Genomic DNA, 16,038 nt, shown 5'->3' with positions numbered 1-16,038 from the left:
TGAGTCTTCTTGATATATGCAGGGGTGAACCACCGGGGCATCCCCAAGCTTAGAGCTTTCACTCTCCTTGATCGTAGTATATCATCCTCCTCTCTTGACCCTTGAAAACTTCCTTCACACCGAACTCGAAACAACTCATTAGAGGGTTAGTGCTTAATCAAAAACTCACATGTTCAGAGGTGACACAATCATTCTTAACACTTCTGGACATTGCTCAAAGCTACTGGAAGTCAATAGAACAAAGAAATCCATCCCACATAGCAAAAGAAGCAATGCGAAATAAAAGGCAGAATCTGTCAAAACAGAACAGTCCGTAAAGATGAATTTTACTGAGGCACCAGACTTGCTCAAATGAAAATGCTCAAATTGAATGAAAGTTGCGTACATATCTGAGGATTACTCACGTAAATTGGCATAATTTTCTGAGTTACCTACAGGGAATTTTGCCCAGATTCGTGACAGCAAAGAAATCTGTTTCTGCGCAGTAATCCAAATCTAGTATGAACCTTACTATCAACGACTTTACTTGGCACAACAAAACAAAAAACTAAGATAAGGAGAGGCTGCTACAGTAGTAAACAACTTCCAAGACACAAATATAAAACAAAGTACTGTAGCCAAATAAACACATGGGTTATCTCCCAAGAAGTTCTTTCTTTATAGCCATTAAGATGGGCTCAGCAGTTTTGATGATGCACTCGCAAGAAATAGTATTTGAAGCAAAAGAGAGCTTCAAGAGGCAAATTCAAAACACATTTAAGCCTAACATGCTTCCTATGCAGAGGAATCTTGTACACAAATGAATTCATGAAGAACAAAGTGACAAGCATAAGAGGATAAAACACGAGTAACTTCAAGATTCTCAACATAAAGAGGGGAAACTTAATATTATTAAGATGCATATAACAATATTTCCCTCTCTCATAATAACTTTCAGTAGCATCATTGATGAAATCCACAATATACCCTTCACTTAAAACATTCTTATCATGGTTCATATGCATAGAAATATCATTAAATTTGGCATAAGAAGAGTTATTCTCATTAATAGTAATTGGAGTAAGATTATTATCAAGAATTTGAACATGGTAAACAAGTTGAAGGGAATTGTTTTTGGTAATCCAATCATGACTATGACAAGTTTCATAAGGATAGTTAGAACCTATATCATAGCATTCTTTATAATAATCATCAGAGATCGGAGGCACAGTGTCATCATAGGAAATAGAATAGTTATCTTTCACAGTCGGTTTATCTGTGTCCACACCATCATTGTTATTAGAAGGAGATGTATCAAGAACATAATGACCAGTAGCTAAAAGATTTTCAAACACCTCTTCCCCAAGCTTAGAGCTTCCTATATCATTATGGGAGGAAGCATGGATAGAACTGACACTATGACAATTATTATCATCATTATTTTCAGACTTAGTTTCCTAGAGATTTGCAATATCTAAAGTAGTGTGCTCATTCAAATCATGATTGCTAATGTATGTAAAGGGCATAGGAAGATCATCGTATTCAGATTCATTATCACAATAATTATTAGGAGCAACATACTTACGGTTACCTAGCGTTATCTCATTCACGCGGGGATACGCCGTTACCTCTTTCTTTTTATTCTCCTTCTTCTTCTTCTTCTTCTTCGTTCCTTTTTTCTTCTTCTTCTCTTCCTTCTCCTCATTCCCTTCTTTAGGAGGAAGAGGCTTGAAGGGTGGCTTGTCCGCATAACCTGATTTACTTTCAGAAACAATAGAAGAAACTTGGGAGGATCCCTCCTTTTCATTAATTAGTTGAAAACACACAGCGGTCCTATCATATTTTGGCAAGGTGTCATCTTCTAAAATATTTTGTATGTAAGTATTTGTATGGCTATTATCAATGCAATAAGAAAAACACCCATGCAGGACATCATCAATATCAAGATCACTCATATGTAACAAAGAGATTTTTCTCGACAGTTCTTCACATCCCAAAAATAAAGTAAGTTCATCATGCTGATTAGGAGTAATTTCATCATCACAATACAAATTTGCAGCACTCATTGGGTTCAAATTATCATTGGAGGAGCATTGAAAATTAAAATGACCCACTTCATGGCAAACTTCACAAATAAAAGGATAGAGGGCACACACTTTTTTACCAAGATCATCTAGAGCCCTAAACCACTTTCTAGTTTTTTCATTAGCATGATGGATACAATATTCATCTTTGATTTGATTAATTCCACAAGGTCTATGTATTCCACAAAAATTAACATGCTTATAGGAAATAGCATTCTTAGGAGTTTGAGCATGCTTATTGCAATAATTAACAACAATTTCATTCTTCATGCAAGCCTCTTTAAAAGGTTCATGATATTTATCAAAATTCTTTTTAGGTAATTCAAAATGAGAAGCAAAGGCTTTATAAAGATTTGCAGCAACTTGAGAGTCAAGACCATAAGTAGCACTCATATTTCGAAATTTATCGGTATCCATAAAAGCTTCAATGCATTCATAATCATAATTTATACCTGACTCTTTACCTTTGTCGTTCTCCCATCCTTCATCGTTGTCCTCAATCCGATCAAGAAGATCCCACCTAGCTTCAACCTCCTTGCTTGTGAAAGATCCCTCCGAACATGCGTCCAGATAGTCCTTATGTTGTCCTGAAAGCCTCGCATAAAGATTATTAACAATAACATTACGGGGGAGCTCATGAATGGGACATTTGAGCATTAGTGATTTCAATCTCCCCCACGCTTGAGAAATACTCTCTCCATCACGAGGATAAAAGTTATAAATATAATTCCTATCAATATGCACTTCATGAGGAGGATAAAATTTAGAATAAAAGAGAGATGCAATTTCCTCCCAACCAAGAGAATGACTATTCTCCAACAATTTATACCAATGCGCCGCTTTACCAGACAGCGAAACAGAGAATAGCTTCTTCCTCACTTCATCCATAGAGATACCTGCACACTTGAATAACCGGCATAATTCATGCAAAAACAGTAAATGATCTCTAGGGTGGACAGTTCCATCCCCTTTATAGTGGTTATCCATAACACGTTCAATAATTTTCATAGGTATTTTATACGGAATACTTTCAGCAGGTGGATTTAAAATATCACAAGCATCATTAGAGTTATTGCATATGGGAGATAAAGTATTATCAGAGCAAATTTTCTCCCCTAAAGATGGGAAGCTAAAAAGATCACAAAAACTAGCTTCCCCAAGCTTAGACTTCTCCATAGCATTAGCAGTAATTGCATTCATACTAATAACATCGCTACTAGCATGCAAATAAGGTTCCATAGGTTTTTTAATTTTCGCACCAAACAATTCTAAATCAGGAAAAAGATTAAAAAGCTCACCAATTTTTTTGTTGTTTTCCATTATTCCTAACTAGTGAAAATAAAAATAAGAAACAAAAAGATGCAATTGCAGAATCTAAAGGAGATAGCTTCGAGCACTCACACAACGGCAACAGTGCTAGGAAATAGCTTAGTAGTCGGAGGATGTGAATACCTTTTACCTTACCTCCCCGGCAACGGCGCCAGAAAATAGCTTGATGTCTACGCCCCCCTCCTTTTCCTGTAGACAGTGTTGGGCCTCCAAGAGCAGAGGTTTGTAGAACAGCAGCAAGTTTTCCCTTAAGTGGATCACCCAAGGTTTATCGAACTCGGGGAGGAAGAGGTCAAAGATATCCCTCTCATGCAACCCTGCAACCACAAAGCAAGAAGTCTCTTGTGTCCCCAACACACCTAATAGGTGCACTAGTTCGGCGAAGAGATAGTGAAATACAGGTGGTATGAATAAGTATGAGCAGTAGCAACGGCACCAGAAAAGTGCTTTGCCCAGGACAGTAAACAAGCAGTAGTAACGCAGCAGTAGTATCGCAGTAAAACAGTAAACAAGCAGCGATAGCAGTATTTAGGAACAATGCCTAGGGATCATACTTTCACTAGTGGACACTCTCAACATTGATCACATAACAGAATAAATAAATGCATACTCTACACTCTTGTTGGATGATGAACACCATTGCGTAGGATTACACGAACCCTCAATGCCGGAGTTAACGAGCTCCACAATTCAATGTTCATACTTAAATAACCTTAGAGTGCAAGATAGATCAACACAACCAAACCAAGTACTAACATAGCATGCACACCGTAACCTTCACACTATGAAAGGAGGAATAGATCGCATCAATACCATCATAGTAATAGTTAACTTCACAATCTACAAGAGATCACGATCATAAACTACGCCAAGTACTACATGATGCACACACTGTCCACTTTACATCATGCAGGAGGAATAGAGTACTTTAATAACATCACTAGAGTAGCACATAGATAAATTGTGATACAAAACTCAAATGAATCTTAATCATGTAAAGCAGCTCATGAGATCATTGTATTGAAGTACATAGGAGAGAGATTAATCACATAGCTACCGGTACAGCCCCGAGCCTCGATGGAGAACTACTCCCTCCTCATGGGAGACAGCAGCGTTGATGAAGATGGTGGTGGTGTCGATGGAGAAGCCTTCCGGGGGCACTTCCCCGTCCCGGTGGCGTGCCGGAACAGAGACTCCTGTCCCCCAGATCTTGGCTTCGCGATGGCGGCGGCTCTGGATGGTTTCTCGTACCGTGGCTTTTCCGTATCGAGGTTTTAGGTCGAGGGGCTTCTTATAGGCGAAGAGGCGGCGTCAGAAGGTCAACGAGGCGGTGACACCATAAGGCCGCGCGGCCAGGGGGTGGGCCGCGCCGGCCTATCATCTGGTGGGCCTGTGGCCCCCCTCTGGCCTCTCTCGGGTGTTCTGGATGCTTCCGGGGATTCTAAGATGATGGGCGTTGATTTCGTCCGATTCCGAGAATATTTCCTTACTAGGATTTCTGAAACCAAAAACAGCAGAAAACAGCAACTGGCCCTTCGTCATCTCGTCAATAGGTTAGTTCCGGAAAACGCATAAATATGACATAAAGTATGCATAAAACATGTAGATATCATCAATAATGTGGCATGGAACATAAGAAATTATCGATACGTCGGAGACGTATCACAGCACCTCGTCGACCCTATAAAAGGAGGCCTCCCCCTTGCTATCTCTTCACACCACTCTCCTCCTCTCTTCTCCCTGACCCTCCTCGAGCAATCCCTCGTCCCAATTTAGACCACTGAGCCTCAATTGCTGGCCAGAGCACCGCCGGAGCTGGAGAAGGTGGAGCTGGAGTTGCAGAGCACCCCCGGAGCTGCCGCGACCACCAGCTGCTTCCTCGTTGTCCGCAACGCCGATCTACCTCAACCCCGACCATCGCCGGCCACCGGTGAGCCCTCCGACCCCCTAGGTCCACCGCAGATAGGGTTTGAGCTCGCCGTCGACAACGACGAGCCTCAGCCGTTAGATCTTGTTCTAATCCAACGTCCCTGGTTCGCGTACCGTTTCGGGCGAGTTAAGTGACACTGACAGTTGGGACCCACTGTCAGGCCGCCCGCGTGTGCGAGACACGCTGTTGGGCCGACCCTTTTTCTTTTTCTCCTGGCCCGTTTAGTTTTCCCGCCTAAGCCCACGAATTCAAATTCGATTTAATTCTTTTAACCTAAATTCAAATACTTGTGCTTTGTTCAAAATGCAATAGAAAATTATCTACTATACCAAATTTGATAATTCAAAATTCTATGGATAGCTTAGGATGTTATCTAGCAAAATAAATTGGTTGCAACCTCAGAAACTTTGTAGATCACCTACAGTAAAAATGATAAGGCGGTCACTTTGCCAATTTCAAACATACCATTCCAACTTTAGAGTACCCCCACAATACCTGATAATGGGTAGGGCTTAACTGGAAACTTATGTATTTTAGTATGAGTTTCCTCTAAACAAGCGTCATAGGGGTTATGCCGAGGCTGCCTCCGTGAAAAGTGAAATGACGTGAAAAAGAGATGAATGTCCTACCCAAGCCGTGTGCAGTTCCCAGGATGGCAGATTGCTATCGCTGGGAGGCCAAGCTCATAGGGGAGGTTCCTATACTAGGGTATGTAAGAAAAAGGTTAATGGTTGATGATCCGCATACTGAGTATGATTATTCAGGGCTATCCCTAACGGATGTAATCAAAAGTTGTGGCACAAGTGTACAACCTCTTCAGAGTGTTAAACTATTCGAATAGCCGTGTCCGCGGTCATGGACGATTGGATGGTCATACTGTTCCGTTGTCAGACGTTTTCCAAAAATGACCAGTGACTTGAAAGGTGAATTTGACTTAATCGCAACAGGGTTGTGGGAATGACACTAATGTTCCCACTTGAGTAGTTTTAGATGAATAAAGAATCTTTGACTATTAAGTGTTCTATGAAATAAAACTAGCTTTGTGCAAATAAACCTAGAAGCTTAGAACCCTTTTTAGAGCTACTAGTAATTCTATTAGTGGTAGTTTGCGAGTACTTTAAAAAGTACTCATGGCTTTATACATGGCTATTCAAATGGTCAGACTATGAAGAAGAGCACCAGTACCAGGAAGATGGACAGCAGAATGTCTATGATAACTAGGATCACCTCCCAACGTCAAGCGTTGCCTGTGGAACAAATGGACCGCTACTACGTTTCTTCCGCTATGTGTTGTGTATTTGATCTTTAGATCAACTATGTTGTAAGTTTGGATCATGAGATCCCTTGTTGTAAGACGATTATGGTTTGTAATGAATAATGTTCTGTGATATCGACTATTATGTCTCGCAAAAACAATCTTCCTGAGATTGCGATGTATGGCATAATAAGCATCTGGAATTAAAAATCCGGGTGTTGACATGTGCACTGCCTGAAAAGGCAACGACACAACTTTGCCATGAAACTTTCGTGGAAACTGACCATGAATATTGTTCTCATCACGACAAGTGATTTCTGTCATATCCATTTTGTTGGTTCCTCTTGCTGCTAACTCCCCAAATGAGATGTGCTCAAATGGTTGGTTACTGTTACTCGTAGGAGAACAACCATATTCATGATCATCTCCAACAACACTGTTAAGGACAACATTTGCATTGATTGGTTGACTGGTTAGATTACCTCTCCATAACTGCTGATATTCTCCCATAGACAAAAAGGGAGAAATGCACATCTACCGAAGCAAAGACATAAATGCAAGCTAAATACTGAAGAAGAGGCAAAAACAAGCCTTTATCATTAATAACCTGAGCAATAACCGATGCTACTACAACAATAACGAAAGAAAGAACAGGAAGGGGTTTGGATGAGGATTCACTAAATACATACGGAAGCTCTTAGTGCAGCCAAATATAGATTCCGGATACCAGGACCAATTTTTCCAAATTTAACAACCCTTCCATTTTCAAGATGGTGTGTGGCGCCGTCTTATGTATGGTTCTGCAACTCTTGCATCATCGGTGCAGTTACCTATTTTCTAGTGACGCCTGGAGCAATACTGCATTCATCACTACTGCTGTTCTACCATCATTCTGATTTTCTAAAGAGCAATTTTAATAAATAAGGAGACATCAAGACACACTCTTTAATCACAGAAGGAAAAGGTACGATCCACAAGAAAAGTGTAATGCAGGGCTGATGGTTAGCACGGAAACTCATGTTCTCAGATCTAAAGTTGTAAACGTGTGAATAAGAATAAGTAATATGAAAACTGAGCTCTATTGGTTATTATTAAGTAGGAAATCAAACATGCGAATGCTTAATTATCTACTGAAACATGGAAACACAAACCAAAGCTGCCAACTCTGATTTATTGAAACAATACGACATGGGGATTGACATGAAAAGGATCAAACAATAGCCTGTTCTTTACTTGCCGGGGTCTCCAGCCAAGGATTGTATTGTACCTAGTAAAGATCAAATAAAAAAGCACAATTCTTATATATATTATTCGGGACAAATGGCACATGAAATTGCCCAACTTAAAACACAAGGGGGTAAAAGGTCTAATAAATCCTGGTAGCTTGCTTGGGAGTCGGGATCACCCACCATAAAGGACTGTTAGTTGTACAATAAGTGGAGTATACAAATATTGCTTGATGTCTCTCCACACCCAAGTAGAGCACCCCGGATATGGTACACCCTGATAACTGAAGCTGAACACAATAATAATTAAAATTCCATCAAAACATAATCTCAAGTACTAAAGTGTGATCACATCATGGCAAATCAAAATATAGTGAGGTTTACCGTTGTTGCCACGTACCAGAGTATTGAAGTCAGCCTCCAGTCCCCTATTCTTCTTCAATCCACAACCATTGGGACAGTACCAATAGATATGAACACCTAAAATTATCTCATATAGTGATTATACAACAGCTTTCGTTACCAATATTTTATTTATTTAAATTACCAACAAGAAAAACAAGTCTATTAACTCCTCGGTGTATAATTCCCAACAACATTCTTTTGCCAGTAAAGATTGTGAAAATATATATTCTTGGAACTTCTAGAGAATAAACAATATCCCAGGCTTTAAAGGAACAATATAAATAACATCAAAGATGTAGCACTGAATTTCCTGCTGGAGATTTTGCAACTCTAGTAGTGAAACATCAGTCTTTCCCTCAGAAAATGAGTACTTAATTGTACCCATAAGAATAAAAATCTTTAAGAAATGCTAGAAGATAAATTGTTTTCAGAAATAACATCACATCATACAAGAAATAGTATTAGGACTGACAAAACACTTTTTTTGGCTCAATTATGATCATAGGGGGCTCTTCTCAGTAAAAACAAAACTTAGTTCAAGATTAAATTTTCTAGGATCCCACCTGCACACTATTACATGTCATATTTGCAGATGAATCAATGAGCTCCATATACTAAAGGCATTGTCTGCATCCCAGTCTATTCATCGATTACAACTGAGAAAGAGAGAAAAATAGAGAGAGGAAGAGATGGGGCAGCGCATACTTTGTTGGAAGGGAGATCACAGAGGAACGGCCCTCCTCACCCTTGTGTTGCTGCTGTAACCAAATCCATGAAATGCTCCACTTCAGCCATCAAGAAGCTATTGGCCCAGAAATATCCATTGAAGGATCCCCATTGAGCAGTGAGATTTAGAGAGTGGGCATCGCAACGGGGGAGATAGATGGGCAGAAGATTACCAACGGGGAGCGATTGCGGTGCAAGTCACCGTTCTTGTCAAAAGCCGCCGCCACCTTCCCTAGTCGCCGCTAACGCCGCCGCGGATGCATCCGCGCTCTGCCTTGATAGTAATGAAGGTAGAGGGAAAAACGAGGTGATCTAGGGGAGATCGCCGATGTGCCTGGAGGAAGAAGAAACGAACGGCGGCGGCCACGCGGAGGAGGGAGTGAGAGGAGAGGTTGCGTGCGCGTGAAAACGAGTGGGGTTGGCGGGTGGCTAGCTCGAGAAAAGGAGTGGAGGCGGCGCGGTTCACCTTTCCCTCGCGATGCGACACTCTTATCATTTGTACGCGAGAACCAATGAAAAGCAAGCCCAACGCCCAGCCAATCAACCAGATGGGATTCTGCGGCGAAACAAATCGAGAAAATCAGAGAACCAAATTGAGAGAAACAACTATAGTGGGACGCTGTGAGATAGGGCAAGTACCCACGCAATTACTTGTTCTCAATGTAACTAACTAGCTAGTATGCTTGATTTTGGATGATCTAGCTAGCTATGTTATTTTGGATGATCCCCCGGCCCTGGGAGAAAGATTGAGCCTCAATCTGGGCATGGTTTGGTTTAAAATCGTTCAAACCGTGAGCCCAAACCGCACCGCACTGCCTCCCCGGTTTGTATCGGGTTCAGCCCAGCAACCCAGTCAACTCGTACGAAAAATATCACTGAGGCCTCGTTTGGTAGAAGTGTGTTATAGGGTTTTTGAGAGTGTTTTTCCAAGAGGATTGGGTGAAAACACGGATGTCACCCAAAACACTTTGTTACACCACAATCCCCTGAAATTTTAGACTAGGAAAGAAAAATGACCGTTGGTCTGGCGACAGGTGAGGCGATTGGCGATTGCCTTGGCGATCACCAGATCCCGTCGCCGGAGATCGTCACAACCGTAAGAGAGGAGGGTGCTTCGCCGGAGAGTCAGCTGGGGGGCCGTTTCTGGGTGCTCCAGACGACGGACGATGAGGACGACGGACAGGAGGAAGAGGTGTCGCTGATACTGGATTGGGCTTCCATGCGCTATGGATGCCACACTCCATCTTCGGCGAGTGGGAGAGATCTTGCTGAGAGTCCGACGGCGCTGGCGAGTCGGGCACTCAAAAGATTGCAGCGGCAACATGCTCAGAGGTTAGCGGCGACGGCGGCGATTGAGCTCGACGAAGGTATGATTTCTCCAACTTCTCGGCCGTTGGGCAAATCAACATCAAAAATCAAACCTAGGCCAGTTCTTGAGCCTACTGTGTTCCGAGATGAAAGTATACACGGTTGGAGTGTCGTTCACCGGCGGCGTTGGCTGCCGGCGCTCGGCAAGAAACAATCCGATCCGAAAAAACAGCACATTTCAAAATCGGCATGTTCGGGCCAGAAAAAGTTGTGGGCCGATGACAATGCGCAGGGGGTTCGTCGGGGCCCACTGTCAATTGTCAATCGTGCCTTACAGGCCGCCAAAAATCGCAACCGCAGCGAATCACGCTATCAGCGGGTTGAGGTGGGGGGAATCGTCGCTGGACATTCTTTTCACAAAGTTTTAGGGTTCACGTGGAAGCGTCTTGAGGCTGGGGCGCTGGCGGCGCTGCGACGGCTTGTACCTCCCACGATGAACGGAGACGATGGCCAAAACTTCAACCCTGGTCGTGGTAATTTCAACCACGGGCGGGGCGGGTTTCAGCCGCGTGGTGGATACGGAGCTGCGGGGCACGGAGCTTATGGTGCGCGAGGTCGTCAAGGGTTGCGAGGCCGGGGCGGACAAGGTGCAGGACCTGGGCATGGTTTTGCTGGAGGCCGCGCAGGTCAGGCTGCCGGGAATTCCTTTGGCCATAACTTTGGCCGCGGAGATGCAAGTGGTGCGGCTGGTTCGACCGGCGGTCAAGGGTTTCATGATGAAAATTGGGGTGTTGGCCCTAGCAACTATCAAAGGGGACCTAGGTTCGGCTACGGTGCAAACCAGCGTTGGAGTAACAACTATAATGGTGGTCGTGGGGGCTACCAGAATCGCTTCGGCGCTACCTCGCATGGAGGAGTGGCACGAGGAGGTATTGACGCTGAATTGCTCAAACAGACGGTGCATGAGGTGGTAGCAGCAGTAACAGCGGCGCAGAAGAAGCCAGTGGTTGATGAGGGGGCACAGGTTAACGCTACTATTCTGTCTGAGGCTGGGGCTGCGCCCCGAGATGCGGTGGTGTCGGTTGCGATACCTACTGTAGGGCAACAGCAAGGTGTGGCTGCTCAGCAGGCGGGGACTGATCCTAAGATCACAACATCAAAGGGGAAGGAGGATGAGGGGCCGGGTCCTTCAAAAAAGAAGAAAGAAGAGAAGAATGGATGTTTCAGGTGTAAGCAACCAGGTCACCACATTGATGATTGCCCTACACCTTTTTGTGATTTATGTGAGTCTGTTAACCATACAACTTCTGTTTGTCATCTATTACATGCCCCTAAGCCCACTGCGATACTTCATGGTTATGCCAATGAAGGCCTTATGTTTTTTGAGTTGTCTTGTGGGGTTTTTAAAGCCAAAATGGGAAATCCTAGATTAGCTAAGGTTACTATTGATGGTGATGCCATGACTATTCCCGAGATTATTGAACAGATGAAGAAAATTGTTCCTCATGAGAAGTTTAATTTGGAGGTTTTTCATTTCAAAGACAATATTTATAGAGTCAAGTTACCTAGCAAGTTGGAAGTTCAGAGGTTGAAGAACTTTGGTACCTACATTTGCACAGACAGAGAATCTTATCTATCTTTTGATCTTTGGTCAGCTTTAGAGGATCCCCTTTAAATGTTGCAAGAGGTCTGGGTCAGAGTCTCAGGGTTGCCTTCTGATGTGATTGCGGATTACTTGACTTTATGGGGGGTAGGTACTTTGTTTGGGAAAACCTTGGATGTGGATATGGCATACACTCGCAAAAACAAAACATTGAGAATCAAAATTGGATGCTTGGATAGTAGGCTTATTCCTGCTGATACTGATATGTTCATTAGGAGGGGTTTTTTCAAGCTAAAATTTGAGGTCGAGAATGCTCAGGGGTCTCAAGAGGAGACTATGGTAGAAGCTAGCAATGACAATGATGGTAATGATGATGCTAAAGATGGTGATGGAAAGAATGGTGATGATAATGCTATGGACATGGATCCTAAGAAAAATGAGGCGGGTGATACATCGAGTGCCAAAGGGATTGGTGGGTCAAATGGGACTAATGAAGGTGAAGGGATGCAAGAACAAATTGAACATTTTTGATGCAATTCAAATTGGTTCAATGAGTGTGCAACTTTCTCCTAAAGGTAGTCCTTCTTTTGATTCAGATCTGAGCAATTTATTTTCCCCATTTAATTCTCTATGTAATATTGAAAATCTGGACAAAATTGACAAAGTTTGTACTGGTTTTAATACAGTTTTGGTGCCTGGAGGATCTGTATTGGGATTGACCCCAGGCAGGTCTCGGGATCAGTGTGCAGAGGCTGTCTTGCATGGCTGCAGCTCTGTGCCTGCCAGCCTGACGGAGCAGCATGGGCAGGGCCGGGCTGGCTAGTCGGTGCGCGCCACGTCGGGAGGTGATGCTGGTGGAACCAGCAGCTGCACAGCGCAGCGGGACCGATTCCCTTCCGGCCAGCCAGTTTCGGACGCGTGGGCGAATGGTGAGGGGGAGAGAGCATCATGTGGGCAGCCGCAGCTGTCTCCCTGTGCCTTGGTCGGCCGCTCGCGAATTGAGGCCGGATCTTCTGTGGCTGGCGGCGTCGCGCAGACCGTTCCTGGGCCGATTTTCTCGCCGTAGAGGATCCGACAGAACTGTTCGGAGGGACCCAGTCTGACTGCACAGAGTCCAGGTACTCATGATCTCATGATTGCAAAAGATTTGCAATCATTAGAGATTCCTGGGGGATTTTCTGTGGATGCCCCTGCTGTAGCTAATGGTATGGGCCTTTCTTCACACTTTTTCAAATCTGGTTATGATGATGTTTTGGAGCATGCTAAATCAGATTCCGAGTTTAATGTATCTAATGATACAAATACATGTGATACAGGTTTGCCGAAGAATATCAAGGAGGGTATGATGGATAACGTGATGATGAACGTAACAATGGATCATGGGGTAGGTCTTACGGGATCGATGGGGATTGCCTCATCTCCGAAGCCTAATGGTGAGTCTTTTTTAATTCCAGCTCCCTCATGTTTGCTGACTTTAATAGAAAATGACACTATGGCACACTTTCCTTCGACAGAGGAAGTTATTGCTTTTGGGGGTATTCCTAATCCTTCGATTGGGTTGAGGTCAAGTTCTAGGTTGGGTGGCCAATCTAATGCGGATATACCTCTAATGGAAAAGGCTATGAAGAATGCGCAACTACAGGATGATTCTCTCAAGACAAGTAAGTATACAATCCCCAAATACTCCATTGTTAATTTTCCGGATGTTGATATTGCTAAGAGAGCTGATAGGTTAGGGGTGTCATTAGGATCTTCTCAAGCAGAGATTAACCAGTCCATTAGAGGGATTAAAATAGTGGAAGAGGAGAGAATTTTAACTATTTTGAAGAAAAATGAGAGTGAAATTGAGAACAGAGAGGAAGGGCTGGAGACTCTTGTATTGTCAAAAGTCTCCACCTTGTGTGAGGATTTATGTGAGGATGATGATATACCATTGGATTTTGATGATCAATTGGAACATCTCAAACCAGTGGTCAAGGCAAAGAAAAATAGACAGAGGAAAGTTTATGATACAAGTAATATTCGTAAAAGTACTAGAAAAAGAATTAAAAAACAATTCTCATGATGCATAATATAAAAGGAATTAATTGGAATCCAGGGGTTTTTGGTGATACTGCTAAGCATCTGTTTGTGAAAGAAGCAATTAGAGAGCATAAATTAGACTTCATAGCCTTATTGGAGACTGGAAGATCTAATTTCTCTATTCCCTTTTTGAATCAATTAGCTGCGGGGTATAACTTCTCCTGGTTTTGCTTGCCACCACATGGTCGTTCAGGGGGTATCCTAGTGGGAATAAACTCTGATACTCTACAAGTTTTAAAAGTAAGCACAGGAGATTTCTGTGTTAAGATGCATATTAAATGTAAGAGAGATGGTTTTGAATGGGTTCTGGTGCCGGTTTATGGGGCTGCCCAAGACATGCACAAAGCAGAACTTCTGTCGGAATTGGTTCGAACCTGTGAATCTGAAACATTACCTATGTTGGTAGGGGGTGATTTCAATATTATACGCACTAGGGAGGAAAAGAATAATGCTAATTTCAAAGCGCGTTGGCCCTTTGTTTTTAATGCAATTATTGAGCATTTGAATCTAAGGGAAATTGCTCTAACAGGAAGACAATATACGTGGGCAAGTAGGCGAGAAGAGCCTACTTATGAGAAGCTAGATAGAGTACTAGCATCAATATCGTGGGAACAGAAATTTCCATTGGTAACGGTAAGAGCCTTAACTAGATCTGATTCTGATCATACTCCAATACTTATTGATTCAGGGGTGAAAGCACACCTGGGAAATCAAGCAAAATTCTCTTTTGAGCTACATTGGTTGCGACAAGAGGTTTTTTTTTACATGATAGTAAAGGAGTGGAATTCAGTTATAGGTGGAGCTAGCCCAATGGAGATTTGGTTAAATAAATTAAGACACTTAAGAAGATACCTCAATGGGTGGGCAAAAAATCGAAGTGGCAAGTATAAGAAAGAAAAAGAGAGACTTTTAAATATCATTGAGAGGCTTGACTTGAAAGCAGAAACAACTTTGCTGAATACAAATGAAAGGGAGGAATTCAAAAAGGCCAATGATTTTTTGAATAAATTAAGAAGAGAAGATGAGTCTAAATGGGCCCAAAGGGCGAAAGTTAAGCATATTCAAGAAGGGGGGAATAATACAAGATATTTCCATCTAATAGCAAATGGCAAACACCGAAAAAAGAAAATCTTCCAGCTAGAACAACAAGAGGGAACTATTGTTGGGGAAGATAATTTGAAGGTGTATATTACTGAATTTTACAAGAAATTGTTTGGTGCACCGGCACCAACCAATATTTCTCTTATTGAAAATGAATTTCAGGATATTACACAGATTTCACCATTGGAGAATGAGATCTTGACAGCACCTTTTACTGAAAAGGAGGTGTTCGAGGCAGTTTCTCAAATGGAGTTGAATAAAGCTCCTGGACCAGATGGTTTTCCAGCTGAGTTTTACCAAATTTTTTGGGAAGTAATTAAAAAGGATTTGATGGCCTTGTTTTCCCAGTTTAGTAATGGGGATTTGCCCCTGTACAAATTGAATTTTGGTGTTATTACTTTATTACCAAAAAAGGAGAATGTTGTTCAAATTCAACAATACAGACCTATATGTTTACTAAATGTTTGTTTCAAATTTTTTACTAAAGGTGGCACAAATCGTATCTCGGGGATTGTCCCAAGAGTCATCAAACCAACCCAATCGGCTTTTATGCCTGGTAGAAACATTTTGGAAGGGGTAGTTATACTCCATGAAACGATTCATGAGTTACATACTAAAAAATTGGATGGAGTATTACTTAAAATCGACTTTGAAAAAGCCTATGATAAGGTTAAATGACCTTTTTTGCAACAAACTCTGAGGATGAAGGGTTTTGATCCAGAATGGGGAAGATTAGTGCAACAGTTTGTGCAGGGGGGTAGTGTTGGTGTCAAGGTAAATGATGATATTGGTCATTATTTTCAGACAAAGAAAGGTCTAAGGCAAGGGGACCCTTTATCCCCAATGCTTTTTAATATTGTAGTGGATATGCTTGTCATCTTAAATGAAAGAGCAAAAGAGGATGGTCAAGTTGGGGGGTTAATTCCACATTTAGTTGAGGGAGGACTCTCTATATTACAATATGCTGATGACACTATCCTTTTCCTGGAACATGATCTTGATAAAGCGGT

General features: G+C 42.3%; 1 long non-coding RNA gene across 1 annotated transcript; it reads right to left on the bottom strand.

Annotated features, from left to right (window-relative positions):
* Positions 1-7,859: 7,859 nt before the first annotated feature.
* Positions 7,860-9,367, bottom strand: LOC127304791 (uncharacterized). Its single transcript, XR_007853535.2, has 4 exons — positions 9,108-9,367; positions 8,914-9,010; positions 8,204-8,283; positions 7,860-8,093 (listed from the first exon to the last, which is right to left on the bottom strand). It is a non-coding gene; the product is annotated as an uncharacterized lncRNA (long non-coding RNA).
* Positions 9,368-16,038: the final 6,671 nt, after the last annotated feature.

Source organism: Lolium perenne, chromosome 5, assembly GCF_019359855.2.
Source record: "Lolium perenne isolate Kyuss_39 chromosome 5, Kyuss_2.0, whole genome shotgun sequence".
Classification (NCBI taxonomy): Eukaryota; Viridiplantae; Streptophyta; class Magnoliopsida; order Poales; family Poaceae; genus Lolium; species Lolium perenne.
This window is presented reverse-complemented; position numbering and strand designations above follow the sequence as displayed.